The following is a 13,732-nucleotide window of genomic DNA, read 5'->3' on the forward strand; positions in this document are numbered from 1 at the left end:
TCGAATATATTTCAAACTAACAAAAAGTTTTATTTTGGTGGAGTTTTGGGCTAAATCACTACTTATGTATGGTTGGTTTGTGCCATATAATGAACAATAACTGAGTTTTTGCTAAAACATTTGTAGCTCAGTGGCATAATGTAGTCTCCTTTAAGAGGAGAATTAAGCTTTGAATCTCCCTCACCTCATTTATAGTAACAATTGAATTATAAAAAAGAACAATTGAGATTTTGTATTTTAAAGAAGACAAGTTGTTGTTGTTGTTGTTGCTTTTTTTTTTTTTTTTTTTTTTTTTTTTAATATAAGATAGAAATTCTACTCTAACTTAATTTAAGTGTATATGTGTGTGAAGCTCTCTCCTAGACAAGGGCGAAGCTAGGATTTTTTGTTTGGAGAGGCCGAATTTTGGTATTAATATATTAGTTTTGAGTCAAAAAAAAAAAAAAAAAAAAAAAAAAAAAAAAAAAAAAACCTCCTATGAGTATACAAAAGCTATCTAGTTTGATATTAAACATGTGCAAAAAACGAATTAGAGAAAACAAAAACTACTTTGTCTTTATAACTACTAGACCAATTGACAAATTCTATTGGTTTTTAGGAGCATTACTGGACTAACTCAAACATTTGGGGGGGCCAACTTCTATTTTTGTAACTAAATATTTAAATTTTTAATACTTATACATAATATAAAATAATTTTTTAAAATGTTGGGGTGGGGGGGGGGGGGGGGGGCATGGCCCCCCCTAAGCCATGCTATAGCTCTGCCCTTGCTCCTAGAACCCTGGCCCTTGCCCCCCACACTCCACAAACACTTGTACTTGTGGAGTGACCATCACACCAAGGGTATGCAGTGGTTAAAGAAGACAAGTTAAAAGAGAAGAATTGGTGCACTTATTTGGTGGTGGTTTCTTGGTGGACAGTCAACAAGGAACAAAAAGAAAAAATTAATTGAAATTTAAAATAAAATTTTAATTAATTTAAAAAATAATAATCATGTTAATATTATGTTTTCACGTGTCTAGTGAGCACACAAAAGTAAAAGTTAGGGACTTTTATTAGTTTCAAAGGGATGAGTTCGAATTTGATCCAGTTCTAGTGTATTCTTTACAATTTTCTAGCAATAATTATTTTATACTCTTATAAATTTGGTTAATAATTAAAAATTAATTGAGACTTTTTAATTGCATGAGGTATAGCCTTATAGGTAGGGATGGCAATTTTGCCCCGCCTTGTATTGCCTGAGAATATTAATTGCACATCCGATTTCACAACTCATTTTAACTTTTGTTTCAAAAGACTTTCTAAAAAAAAATATTTATAAAGTTCAAGTATGTTTGGTATGTGGTAATAGATCTAAGAGTAATGCTACGGGCACAAAATATTCATGTGTAATATAGTTATTCAATTGCATTTTATTACATGGAAAAATTATTCTTTAAATTGAAAAATAATTATTTCTTTACAAAAAAGATGTAGTAACTATTCTTTAATAAGTCTAAGTTGTACATGTAATAATTTTTTAAATTAATATATTTTCAACCATGGGTGAGTATGGTGAGTGGTAGGAAGCCCTTGAAATTTGAAAATACCTATCACTTCGAACTAAGGACCAAGAGATTGTGGGTTTGAATATTAATATTAACTCATACTTCCTAATTTGCAAAAATCATGGTAATGTGGTCGAGTAGTGGCACACTATATTGTGCTCTGGTGGTATCCATGGGTTTACCAAAAAGCCCAAGTGACAATGTATCATGCATGGTTTTAAAAACCGGATCGGACCGCTTGGTCCAACTGGTTCAACCGGGAACCGGCCTACAATCCGGTCCAATTATGGGTAAAAACCGAAAATAATTGAAAATCGGCAGGTTCAACCGTAAAACCGTGCACCGGTATGGTTGAACCGGTTTTGCAAAATGCAAAGAAAATGACTTTGTCTCTCTTGATTTCTTACCCATTCGGCCTCTTTTTGGTGCAGCAGTTACTTTGTCGTTGCGATTGATGGGAGTGAACGATTTCTCTTCCTCATTTTGGGAATCTTAGATCTATTGTAAATGAGATATTTGGTGAATGAAGTTTTCAAATCTGTGGTTAAAATAAAATTTGGAGAGAAGGTAAGAGAAGTAACATGAGAAGGGTGGAGGAGGCTATTTTGGTTTGAAGTTTGAGCTATTGATAATTGATATGTTGCAAAGAGATGGACGAGCTTGGCAGACAAGGTGAGAGGAAGAGATAGATTAGAGAGAGAGAGACGAATGAGAGGTTATGGCCTTATGGGAAATTGTCTACTTGAATTCTGATGGATTTCTATTAGGAAAGTGGAAAGGTTGGGAGTCTTGGGACTTGGGAGTAGTAAATGATATGTCATAAATGCCAAAAAGTGGGTGGGTGTTAAATTGTTACTTTGTTATTTTATTTTTTATTCTTTTGATAGGATTACTTTGTTAATTGTTAGTAATGGCTGGGAGAAGTAACAAAAGTGGGGTGGGTGTTTTATTTATTTATTATCTCTTTTCCTTTTTCCGTGGAGCTTAGAAAGTCCTGTAGCTGTAAGTGCCTCTTTTAGAGTTTTAGCCATATTTGTGAATAAATATAGTAACCTACCTTTAATATTTAAATAATATTCATTATATAAGTTGTGAAAAATTATTAACATTATAAAAATTAAATATATTCATCATCATTTATTTATATAATTTAAAAATTATTAATTAAATTATTTATGATGTCATCGGTTCAACCATCAGTTGGACCTAAATCAGACTAGAAAACCGATAACTAGTCTCTTTTCCAATTCTTTCACCATACCAGCTTTTAAAACCATGGTATCAAGAGACATGGGGTAATGATTACAAGTGATCCTTTTTTTCAAAAGTAAAAATTATCATATGCATAATCATTTTCAGACTTTTTATATATAACAACCAAATATATGTGTAAGGTTGAATTTATTCAACCATCTAATTGACTTTATTCCGTGCCAAATTTGCTTGTAATTCAGCATTTAGTAACCCTGTATTTAGGTGGGTTTGTTGTAAGGGTAGTGAGTGAGATAGAGTGAAGATTGCTCAAGAGTGTGCAAGAAAACAGAGACTCGCGGCTGGGACTCGCGGGTGACTCGCGGCTGCAAGCAGCCAGAAGCAGCACACGTGCCAAGCATGTTGGAAGATGAACAGTCATGCTAGCTAGAGTACTACAGGACAAAACAGGACAACTGGCCATACGGTTAACTTGCGACTGGATCTCGCGACTTGGTCAAGCCGCGAGGTCAAGCTGCGAGCCACCCCTGTTTTGTAAAACCTGACGTTTCACATTCCTCTCCCACTCCAGTATAAATATCCCTTTTACCCACGATTGAAAGAGAGCTTCCAGAGAGAATTTTGAGAGAGAAACCCTAAAGAAAAACCAGATTGCTTCACCCATAATCTCTACCTTAGAGTCTCTTCAAATTCCTCAACTCTCTTCCTCTCCATTGTCAAATCCTTGAGAGGCATTATACCAAACCTGGTTCTCACCATCATCATCACTGTGAGACAGTCGTTTGGATTTCTGGGAAGCAGTTAGGAAGGAACCAATCTTCATTGGTTGATGCTATGGTCTAGTAGCGGAATCCGGGAAGCTAGAAAAGAAAAAGGTTCGGCACAACCTCGTTGGAGCAAGAAGCTTGGAGGGCTTAGGTGCACTGGGTAGATTAGGCTTGGAGGATCTATTGCTGTCCTTGTATCCCAACTGTATTTTCTAGTGGATTGATTACCGCTTGGAGGGCGGCGGAGAGGTTTTTCGCCGAGGGCTTCGGTTTCCTCTTCGATAACACATCGCGTGTTGTCTTTGTGTTTGCATCTTCCTTCCTCTCTATCTTTGCCTTTATATTATCTGCTGTGGTTTTATTTTGTTATGGCTTAGATAGTCTTTAACCAATTTCGTATTATAGCATGTGTTAAGTTTCCGCACACTAGTTGTTTGACATATTGCTTGTATTGGTTAAGTTGTATTTTGGGGGTCTAAACGTTCAAAGGTGTTTTGTACACGTTTTTTGAACTTTCAATATGAATAGAAATTTTTTTTTTTATTACAATATCTTTTATTCTTATTGATAGAAATTACCATTCCTATTGTAGTCTCCATTTAGTGTATCAAAATTTCACTTTCTTTTAGTTTTTATTCTAAGTTCACCTTGTCTATATTTAGCACAATAAAATTTCAATTACTCTATTTTTTTAAAAATAATTATGTTATTAAAATATTATCACGTTTCTAGTGAGTACACAAAATTAAGAGCCCGTTTGGTATAATATTGTTCTAATAACGTTATTTGTATTTTTTGAAAATACGTGTGAGGGAAAAAGTGTGTGGAAATACATATAATGTTACTTAAACACTAAAAACTGTTGCTCAAAATATACTACCAAACACCCCCTAAATGTTAGGGACCTTTATTAGTTTCAAAGGGATGAGTTTGAATGTGATCCAGTTCCAGTGTCTTTTTGCAATTTTCTCTTAATAATCATTTTATATAAATTTGGTAACGAAGTAAAAATTAATTTAGACCTTTTAATTGCATGAGGTTACAGAACTTACAATGTAGTTAATTATATGGCATTCAATCTTGTGGATCTCGTTAGATTTCATATTTTATTTCTTCCCTTCCTCTCAACCAAAATCCAAAGTCCTATCACCACGCGCACTTGACACGATGGTCACTTCACAAATATAAGTGCTTGTGGGGTGTGAGGGGCAAGGGTCGAGGGTCAAGCCTCTAGGAGGGAGTTTCACACACATATACACTTAGATTAGGCTACAATTGAATTTCTATCTTGTAAAAAAATAAAATAAAAACACCAAAGTCCTAAAGCATGTTTTGCCTAAGATCATATATAGGGACACTGAGTCTCAGACATTGCACGCCTGATTTTACAACTTATTTCAACTTTTGTTTTAAAACACTTTCTAAAAAATATATATTTATGACATTCCATAATTGTTTAGTATGTAGAAATAGATCCAATAGTGGAGTGATAATTCATGTGTAAATTGTAATATCCAGCATTTACCCAAAATATTCAAAAAAAAAATTAAAAAATTTACAGCAGATTTCATTATGCGTAACACATATAATTAGTTTATTATAATTAATTAATAATTAAAATTATATGTTCTATGATATGAGATCAAAAATAAGAAATGACAAGATAATTTTTGTATAGAAATGAAGTTATTAGGTTATTTTGACGCAACTTTATTACATGGAATAATTAGGTTATTCTTTTCCAAAAGAGATGTAATGGCTATTCCTTAATAGGTGTGAGTTGTAACAACTTTTGAAATTAATATATTTTCAACCATCAATGAGTGTGGTGCCGCGGTGTGAAGCCCTCAAAAAGACCTATCACTTTGAACCAAGTGCCAAGAGGCAAGAGGTCGCAAGTTTGAGTGCTAGTATTAACCCATACTTCCTAATATATAAAAATCGTGGTAATGTTATGAACTGATAGTACCCATGGCCTATGGGTTTACCAAAAAGCCCAAGAGGCAATATATCATAGGCCATGGGGTTGATTACACACACAAGCCATTTTTAATAAAAATTCTCATATGCATCAAAAGTTCACTTCCTTTTTATTTTTTATTCTAAGTTTACCCTATCTTTATTTAGCCAAAATAAATAATAAATAACATCCCGTCTTTGGTCAGTAACAACAACAACAATAACAAGCTTTAAAGCCAAATCATTTTGTAATTGGAAGAGTGTGGTACTATGATTTGAAGGATTCACTTCTTGTCTGAGCTAATAATTTTACTCTTTTTAAAAAAAAAAAAAAAAATTTATTCATGTTCTGTTTTTCCTAACCTTTTTGTGATGAAATAGAGTCATGTTATTCAACACCACAACATGGTATAGCTTGCCATTATAGGTAGTCAAAGCAGGTTTTTGAGTCTCCCTCAACTATGAATGATATGACTCCAAGCTTTGCCCAGTTACACGGAGGGGCAGCTAGGCTCAAAAACTCCAAACACTTGTGATGAATCTGCTTGATGGAGCCATGAATGTCAGCCAAGCCTCTGTGATTCAGGACATAGTTTCGCAGATACCAAATGCCATTGAGGGTGAACAACATACATAGGGTGACTAGCCACTTGTTGCTGTCTGGACATATAGAGATTTTGGGGGGAAATTTGCCATTTAGCATGTTTTTAGCAACTATTTCATTAGTTGTCAAGTTTGCAAAACTATTTTGCAAACTAGCATCTAGAGGATTTGAGACTTGAGTTCAGTGAAGGAACTCAGGGCCAAGTTGTTGCAATCTGATGTGGCAGAAAAATAGACAGATGGAACTCTAAGTCTTGAGTTCCTTCAAATCTGGGTTTGCACAGGTGTGGGTTTGTTCTCTTCTTCTTCTTCTTTTTCTTTTGTACGCCTTCTTCTTCACTCTATACACAGCTCTATGGGAGACTTGAGTTCCATGTGGATAATTTTATCCACATTAGCTTGGAAGTGTTTAAGGCTCAATTTTGACACTAAACTTGAGTCTCAGAGACTCGAGATGTTAGTTTTCTAAATAGTTTTAGAAACCTACTAACTAACAAAATTGTTAGCAAAATGGTGATAAATGGAAAAGAAAATCGAGATTTTGGAGGGTCCAGAACCAATTTGACACATTCTTCAGGTGATTGAATAGGGATCTCTTCGGCTCTAAATCCCCAGCAAGTGGAGTGCCAAATTGCTTTGGTAACAGGACATCTGAAGAAAACGCGCCGAACAAATACGATGCATCATGTTCTCTCTAGTGGGAAGGACATTGGCACCTAGTTTCCATAAAAACATCCTAACTCTCTCCGGGGCATTGGGGCAACCATCTTTCATAGCTTCTTCCAGTGCTCTTGAGACATGAGTGGGTTGTTAGCTTGATGTATGGTTGAGTGATATGCTGATTTGACAGTGAACTCTCCCTTAGAGTTTAAGACCCAGATAAGCTTGTCTTCCTTTGGTGTGATGGGCAGGGGAATAGAGAGAATTGCTTGAATATCCTCTAGATCAAAAAGCTCCTGAATAAGAGAAACGTTCCTGGCAATGCATGTTGATCAGCTCTAATGAATTGGGAAACCATGATAGGGCACTGAGCTAGGGGCTGATTTCTTGGCTTAGGTTTAAAACCTGGCACCCACGGGTCTATCCATACATTAGTTGAAGCTGCATCTCCTATGAGATAACATGCACCCTTTAAAATAATCAACTTGGTGCTTTCGACAGCTCTCCAGATTGGTGAGGCAGACTTTGGAGACTTTGTGTAACCAATCAGGTCTGACCTTGTATTTGGCCCTCAAAATTTGCATGCACAAGTTGTCCGTCTTCGACGCAACCATCCATGCTAGTTTGACTAGCATAGCATTATTGAAGTTCTTTGCTTTTCTAAACCCCAGCCCGCCTCTAGCTTTAGGTTGACATAGCTTATCCCAGTCATTCCAAGCTAGGTACCTGCCCTCCTTCTCTTTGGGTCTCCACCAAAACCTTCTGGATAGAGCATCCAGGTTATCACAAATTTTGTTGGGAATATCGAAAGATGACATGGAGTAGTTAGGGATTGCTTGCGCAACTGATTTTATGACCGTGCTTCTGCCAGCTCAAGATAAACATTTACTCCCCCATCCATCGAGTTTTGATTACACCCTATCTTAAAGGGCTCCTAGATACACAACGTCTTTCTTCAGTCCCTTCATATGGAGCATATTCTTGAGACATATGCGAGTTTGGATTTGGGTGCTCTTTGAGGAAAAAAAAAAACCCGGATTTGCCTCTGTTAATCATTTGGCCAGACCACTTGCAGTATTTATCTACACATGCCATAATCCTTGCAGCTTCAAGCCTGTTGGCTTTTGAGAAAAGCAAAATGTCGTCGGCATACATCACGTAGGTAATGGCAGGGCCTCCACTACTAGCTTTGATTCCACTAATGCTATTAGAAGAGTACTCATGCTCTAGCATTCTGGATAGGACCTCCTGCCCAAAGATAAACAAATATGAAGATAGGGGGCCACCTTGACGTAGAGTCCTACCAGGCTTGAACTGTTTGGATTTCCCTCCATTCACTAGGACCTCAAAAGACACCAAGGATACACAAGGATCCAACTAATAAATATGTAACTGAAACCATACTGTGGGCAGCTTTTAAGAGTCTCCAATTGACTCTATCATACGCTTTTTGAAGGTCCAGCTTTATAGCCATCATGTTGGATTTAACTTTCCTTGTTTTGAAACTATGAAGCATCTCTTAGACGATAACTTGATTTTCTACTACCCATCTATCCTGTATAAAAGTTAACTGGCGGGGGATATGGGCTTGTGGAGGAGGGGTCTCAGCCTTGTCACCAATATTTTAGATATGATCTTATATATCACATTGCATATTTAGCAACGTCACTGACTCGTTAGACAACATACATATGTATCCAATGTGCACAATCAGTCAGGCTTTGAAAGCAATATCTTATCATCCTCAGTTTTTGCTATTGTAATCTTTGTGTGAGATGAGATACTTCTGCAAGAAATTTTATTCTATCTTGCCATAGTCTTGGGGATATATACTGTGTTTGAAACAAATTCCTAGCTTCCTAGGTTTCAGTTCGAGGAGTATAAGTCTTATAGTAAGATAGCTAGGCCGATTAAACTTCTTATGCTATAAGATTGCCCATTGACCAATGTGCTAAGTTTTTTCACTACCAGTCAAGACCGGGTTTTACACTGTAAGCTTCTCTCAATTTTTTTTCCCATTTTATAGCTATACCCACTTTTTGCAGCAGTTGGTGTAGCTGTTGGCATTTGTGGCATGCAGCTTGTAAGGAACATCTGCACCAACCCTGAAGTGAGGTAATCTATTTTATGCTACCTTGATTCCAAGTCTATTATGATTTTTTCTGCTATTTAAGCTTAAAGTGAACTGCCAATCTGAGTATGTGAGTCGTGTGAATTTTGGTAATTGATTGGAAAGCCTCACTCCAGCATCTTATAGTATTATAGTTATTCAAGTCTTCTGTTTCTGTCCATGCGAATCAATCATGTTATAAGATCTTTGCTGATATTTAAACCAAAAACAACCTTCTGTCTTAATACTCAAGTCCTTGTGAATTACTTGTATTTGATTAGATGCCCCCATAGAAGTGTCTTATAGTTATTTTTTTGATTATTTAATTGTCACAACAAGTGGGTAAGGTGGAATTTGAACCCTAGTTCTCCTTATAAAGGAGACCAAGTAACGACACTGAGTTACAAGACTCTTGTCAAGTGTCTTATAGTTCTTTGAAGATACAACACTGCATCTGCAGGGATTCATCTTGGAAGATAAGTTGGACAGCACAAAAAAAATTTCCATAGGAAAGAAAAAGGAAAAAAGTCTCCACAATAGTTTAACATATCCAAATTTGAATATGCTATCAGGTTTACCAAAGAGCACAGAACTGCAGGAGTGCTTGACAACTTCGAAAAGGGTAAGAAATATTCATAATATGCTGTCAGGACTCAGGAAGTTTGTATGCAACAGATCCCCGCAGATCATGCCATCCATCAACAAGTTCTTCTCGGATCCAAAGATTCCAAACTGAATCAAATGTTGTGATTTGAAGATTGCTAGATATTTGAATTTTGAAAAAGGTGGCTGTCTGCTTAAATATTTGATTTGGAGAAAAAGAGATGCTATTTTTTTAGAAGAGGCATGAGATAATTGTGTTCAACAGGGTTCCATCATGTTGATGCATGAGCTCAACCATGGAGTAATAAAGTCAATATTTACAAATTGGACATCATCTTTCTTGTTCTCCCCACCCCCCCCCCTCCCTCCCCCTTTTTTCTCTCTGTGTTGTGTGTGGTGCGGGTTAAAAAAGAGAGAAAAAGAAGAAGAGAATTTAGAACACGACTCAGACTCGGTTATTTTTGTTCTCTAATAGCAGGCAAAAGTTTGAAAATCTTTTGCAGTCAATAGTTTCTGTGACCGAATAGTTTGTGCATAAAGCATTTAAAAAAAAAAAAATTTAAAATCAGTACTTACTGTGCAAAACCATGTTTTGTTGTCAATGAAAAATAAATATATTTTTTTCCAGAATTGGCAGAGATTAAACTTTTGCAATGTAAAAAAAATGTGAAAATCACATAATTTTTCACAGTTACAATTTGACCAGATATATCTCCAAATATACAAAGAATTTGAGTTTAACTCTGAACTAAATTTTTTGGTATCAATGCAAGGAGAATTCCAACCAATTCATCAGGATTTGAAATTTGAAAACACACACACAAGAGAAAAAAATTTAGCTGAGAACCCCTTTTAGTTTTCCTAACCTGTTACTACCTCACCTCTGGCTAAGCATTATAGATTGCTCCTAACTTGAATTTGAGATTATCAACTTGCTGAATTTAATGCCTCAATGCCATGAATCCTTTAGTTCAGATTAAGATTGGTCAACATGTCTTCACTAAAATAAAAAAGAGGTTAATATATCACAAGTCAAGAACTTCCATATCTTACAACCTTAGCACAGTGACTTTTGGATGATCTCCTCAAGAATCCATTCACCAAATTTGAGAATGTAGAATTCTTGAGTGACTGAACTGGGGAGTCCTACTTTACAGAACTCCAAAGAAATCAAAAGGTGGCCATTAATCTTGTTTCACTGTATCTTTGATTCAGTTTCTCTCTCCATTTACATTAATCTCGCATTTGAAATACATAGATTTGAGAATTCTTTATGAAAGCCTAACATATTTGATTTTCTTTCATTTCCTTTGTCTATGGTTGTTTCAATGCTTTAACTACCAGTTGTACAAATAAACACAATGACCTAGTACAACCTTTACTGCAAGAGGTAACTACAAGTTCATTGGTGATGAGTGTGCATTCACCAATGCTGGAATTTTGAGACAGTGGATTTACTATCTCAAAGAAATTGGTATTATGGTGCATTGCATTGGTATACACGCAGCTCTTATGGTATTAATTTACAAAAATTCTCTATCCATTAACTATATGTTCTTGTTTAAACAACAGTGAAATCATTAGTTTCACCAGTATGGATTCTGAAAGTATTGGAGACTTGTGCTGATAAATCCATGGAGTTTTGTTGCTTCCTGGCCCTGATCATCTTTCACAGCAAAATCAAGTCTCTCTCTAGTAATATAGATCCTTTGCGTGGCATGTCCTCTTCTCTTCATTGCCATTCTTGCAATCTCCATGTGGTATCAGGCAAGGACAAATTTAAATATTTATATGCTTTTTAACTGCTTCTCAATAATTATACCTATATATATAGCACCACACTACGTATGATACTCAATGAATAATATTTTATATGTATTATCTCACCATAATGATAATTCATAAGCATGTATGCTTCATGCATCATTTTCTTTTATATGTAGTTTGTGCTTATTTCAACTTTTCTGTAGGCTTATGGCATTACCGCTGCCAGAGAACTAGCTCAAATGGATGGAGTTCGTCAGACTCATATCACTAGCGCAGTCATTGTTTCAATCAGGAAGAACACTTCTTGACAAATGATTTGAGTATACGCATCAATAGCAGTGAAAGGCTTGTCCTGGAAATATGCACTGACATTACTATAGGCCTTTGTTCTAAGCCCCCTCTCGAACGACACTCAAATCTCTGCCTAGCTAAATTTTGATATCTTAGTTCAAAGCACAGGCTTCCAGTACATCCTCATAAAAGTCGTTGTTCATCACCTTGCCAAACCATAATTTTAGTTTAACGACAAAAAAAAATGTATATATATTTTTTAATTTTGAGAATTAACACAGATTGCATATCATTTACATAGCTTCTACAATGTGAAAATGTGCAGATCACAGAATTTTTAACAATAAAAATTTGCTCAGATAAGTTTCCAAATATATAAAGCATTATGATTTCAATCCTGAACCAGTTTTGTGGTATCAATGCAAAAGCTCGACCTACAATTACTTCAGGAAAAAAAAAAAAAAAAAAAGAAGAAGAAGAAACACATATGGGAAAAATCTCTATCTGAAATTGCCTAAAAATAGAGTTTGAAATTGTCAAGTTGGCTGATTTAATTGCCTGAATACTACGGATTCTTTGGTTAAGAATTAAGATTGGCTAACATGCCACAGGTAGGTAGCATTGTACCTTACTCATCTACTACCAGAATTGTTTTTGCTGCACTGAGTACAGTGCAATTATAGGGTTCATGCTTTGTGTTCATAACTTCAGCCCCATTTTTCACCAATATGTAAGGATCTCGAATTCTGATTCCTTGACTTTCTTTCATGTTAGAACTTAGAAAGTCGAATAAAAGAATTTCCGTTGATAGCTTTGGCTACAATGATTTTATCTTTTTTGAGGCTTTCACAAAAGGCTTGGATCATTAATTACCTAAAGCTTTTGAGCATGGATTTTGAGAATTTTTTCTTTGGGAATGGATCTCTTTGATCACAACGTTAACACACTCATACATTTGTAGTGGAAGTGTTGTAATATCCTTTTTCCTATCTCTCAACTGCAACAGAGGTAATTTACCAACAATTTTCTTGCTTTAGCTCACATTGCTATACCACATTACAGAGGCAGTATTTGGTAGTCCATAGATTTTAACCATACCAATTAATTTCTTGTAAACAAGAAAAGATCAGCTTCTCCAATCCAAATAGTAGTATACCAAATTTCATGAGAGAAAAAGTTCATTGCAGTTATAGGTTTTATCAAATTTGCAATTGCATTAACTGTAACTCTTTGGTTAAAATATTTCATTACTTGATGGTGTTGCCAAAGCGTACACAGTATCATTCTCTGGCAACAATGCTGTTAGAAACTATATCAATGGTGTCATCGACAGTGGCGACACCACGTTGGAATCAGGGTGTTCCCAAGAACACCCTGACTTGAAAAAAAAATATATATATATATATAATAATTAATTTTTTTTTATTTGTTTACCCTTAAAAAAAATTGAGGAACACCCTCAAGAAAAATTAGGAACACTCTCAAATTTCAAAAAATATATAAATAAATAAATAAAATATTTGTTCTACTTTCAAGCAAAAAATTAAATTTAAAAAAAAAAAATTGTAACAGAGCAAGCCCACAAAAAAGCCCAACATCAATTCTAAATGTAAAGCAAACCCAATCTAAACAAAAAAAACAACCTAATAAATGGTAAACAGGTAAAGCAAACCCACGGATTCACAAAAAAAAAAACAAAACAAAACAAAACAAAACCCAATATACACTGCAAATCACTAAATCAGAAACCTCAAATCACTAAATCAGATATCACTAAAGCAAACCTAAAGACAAAAACATCAACAGAGCAACGCAGCCAACGTTGCAACACAAGCCAAAAGACAGATCAGGCATCGCCGCATCGAAGATCGGTCAGCCAACACAACTCGAGCTCTAGTCCAGTGCACATCGCATTGGGATTCGGGTATCAGAGATCGCCAATCGGTCACGTCACTCGCTCCGTTGCTCGTCGCTTGGCTTGGTCACGTCGTTCGCTCCGTCGCTCGTCACTCGGCTTGCTCCGTCGCTCGTCTCTCGGCTTGCTCTAGTGCTCCCTCAACCTCAACCTCAACCTCAAGGTATTTCATAACTTCTCTATCTTTTTCTCTCTGACTCTCTCAATCTCCCTCTCTTTATCTGAAAAATGAAAATGAAAGTTGTAAGGTTGAATTTTATCAACCATCTTGTTGGCTTTATTCCATACCAAATTTGCT

The sequence above is a fragment of the Quercus robur genome, chromosome 3 (genome assembly GCF_932294415.1).
Source record: "Quercus robur chromosome 3, dhQueRobu3.1, whole genome shotgun sequence".
Lineage (NCBI taxonomy): Eukaryota > Viridiplantae > Streptophyta > Magnoliopsida > Fagales > Fagaceae > Quercus > Quercus robur.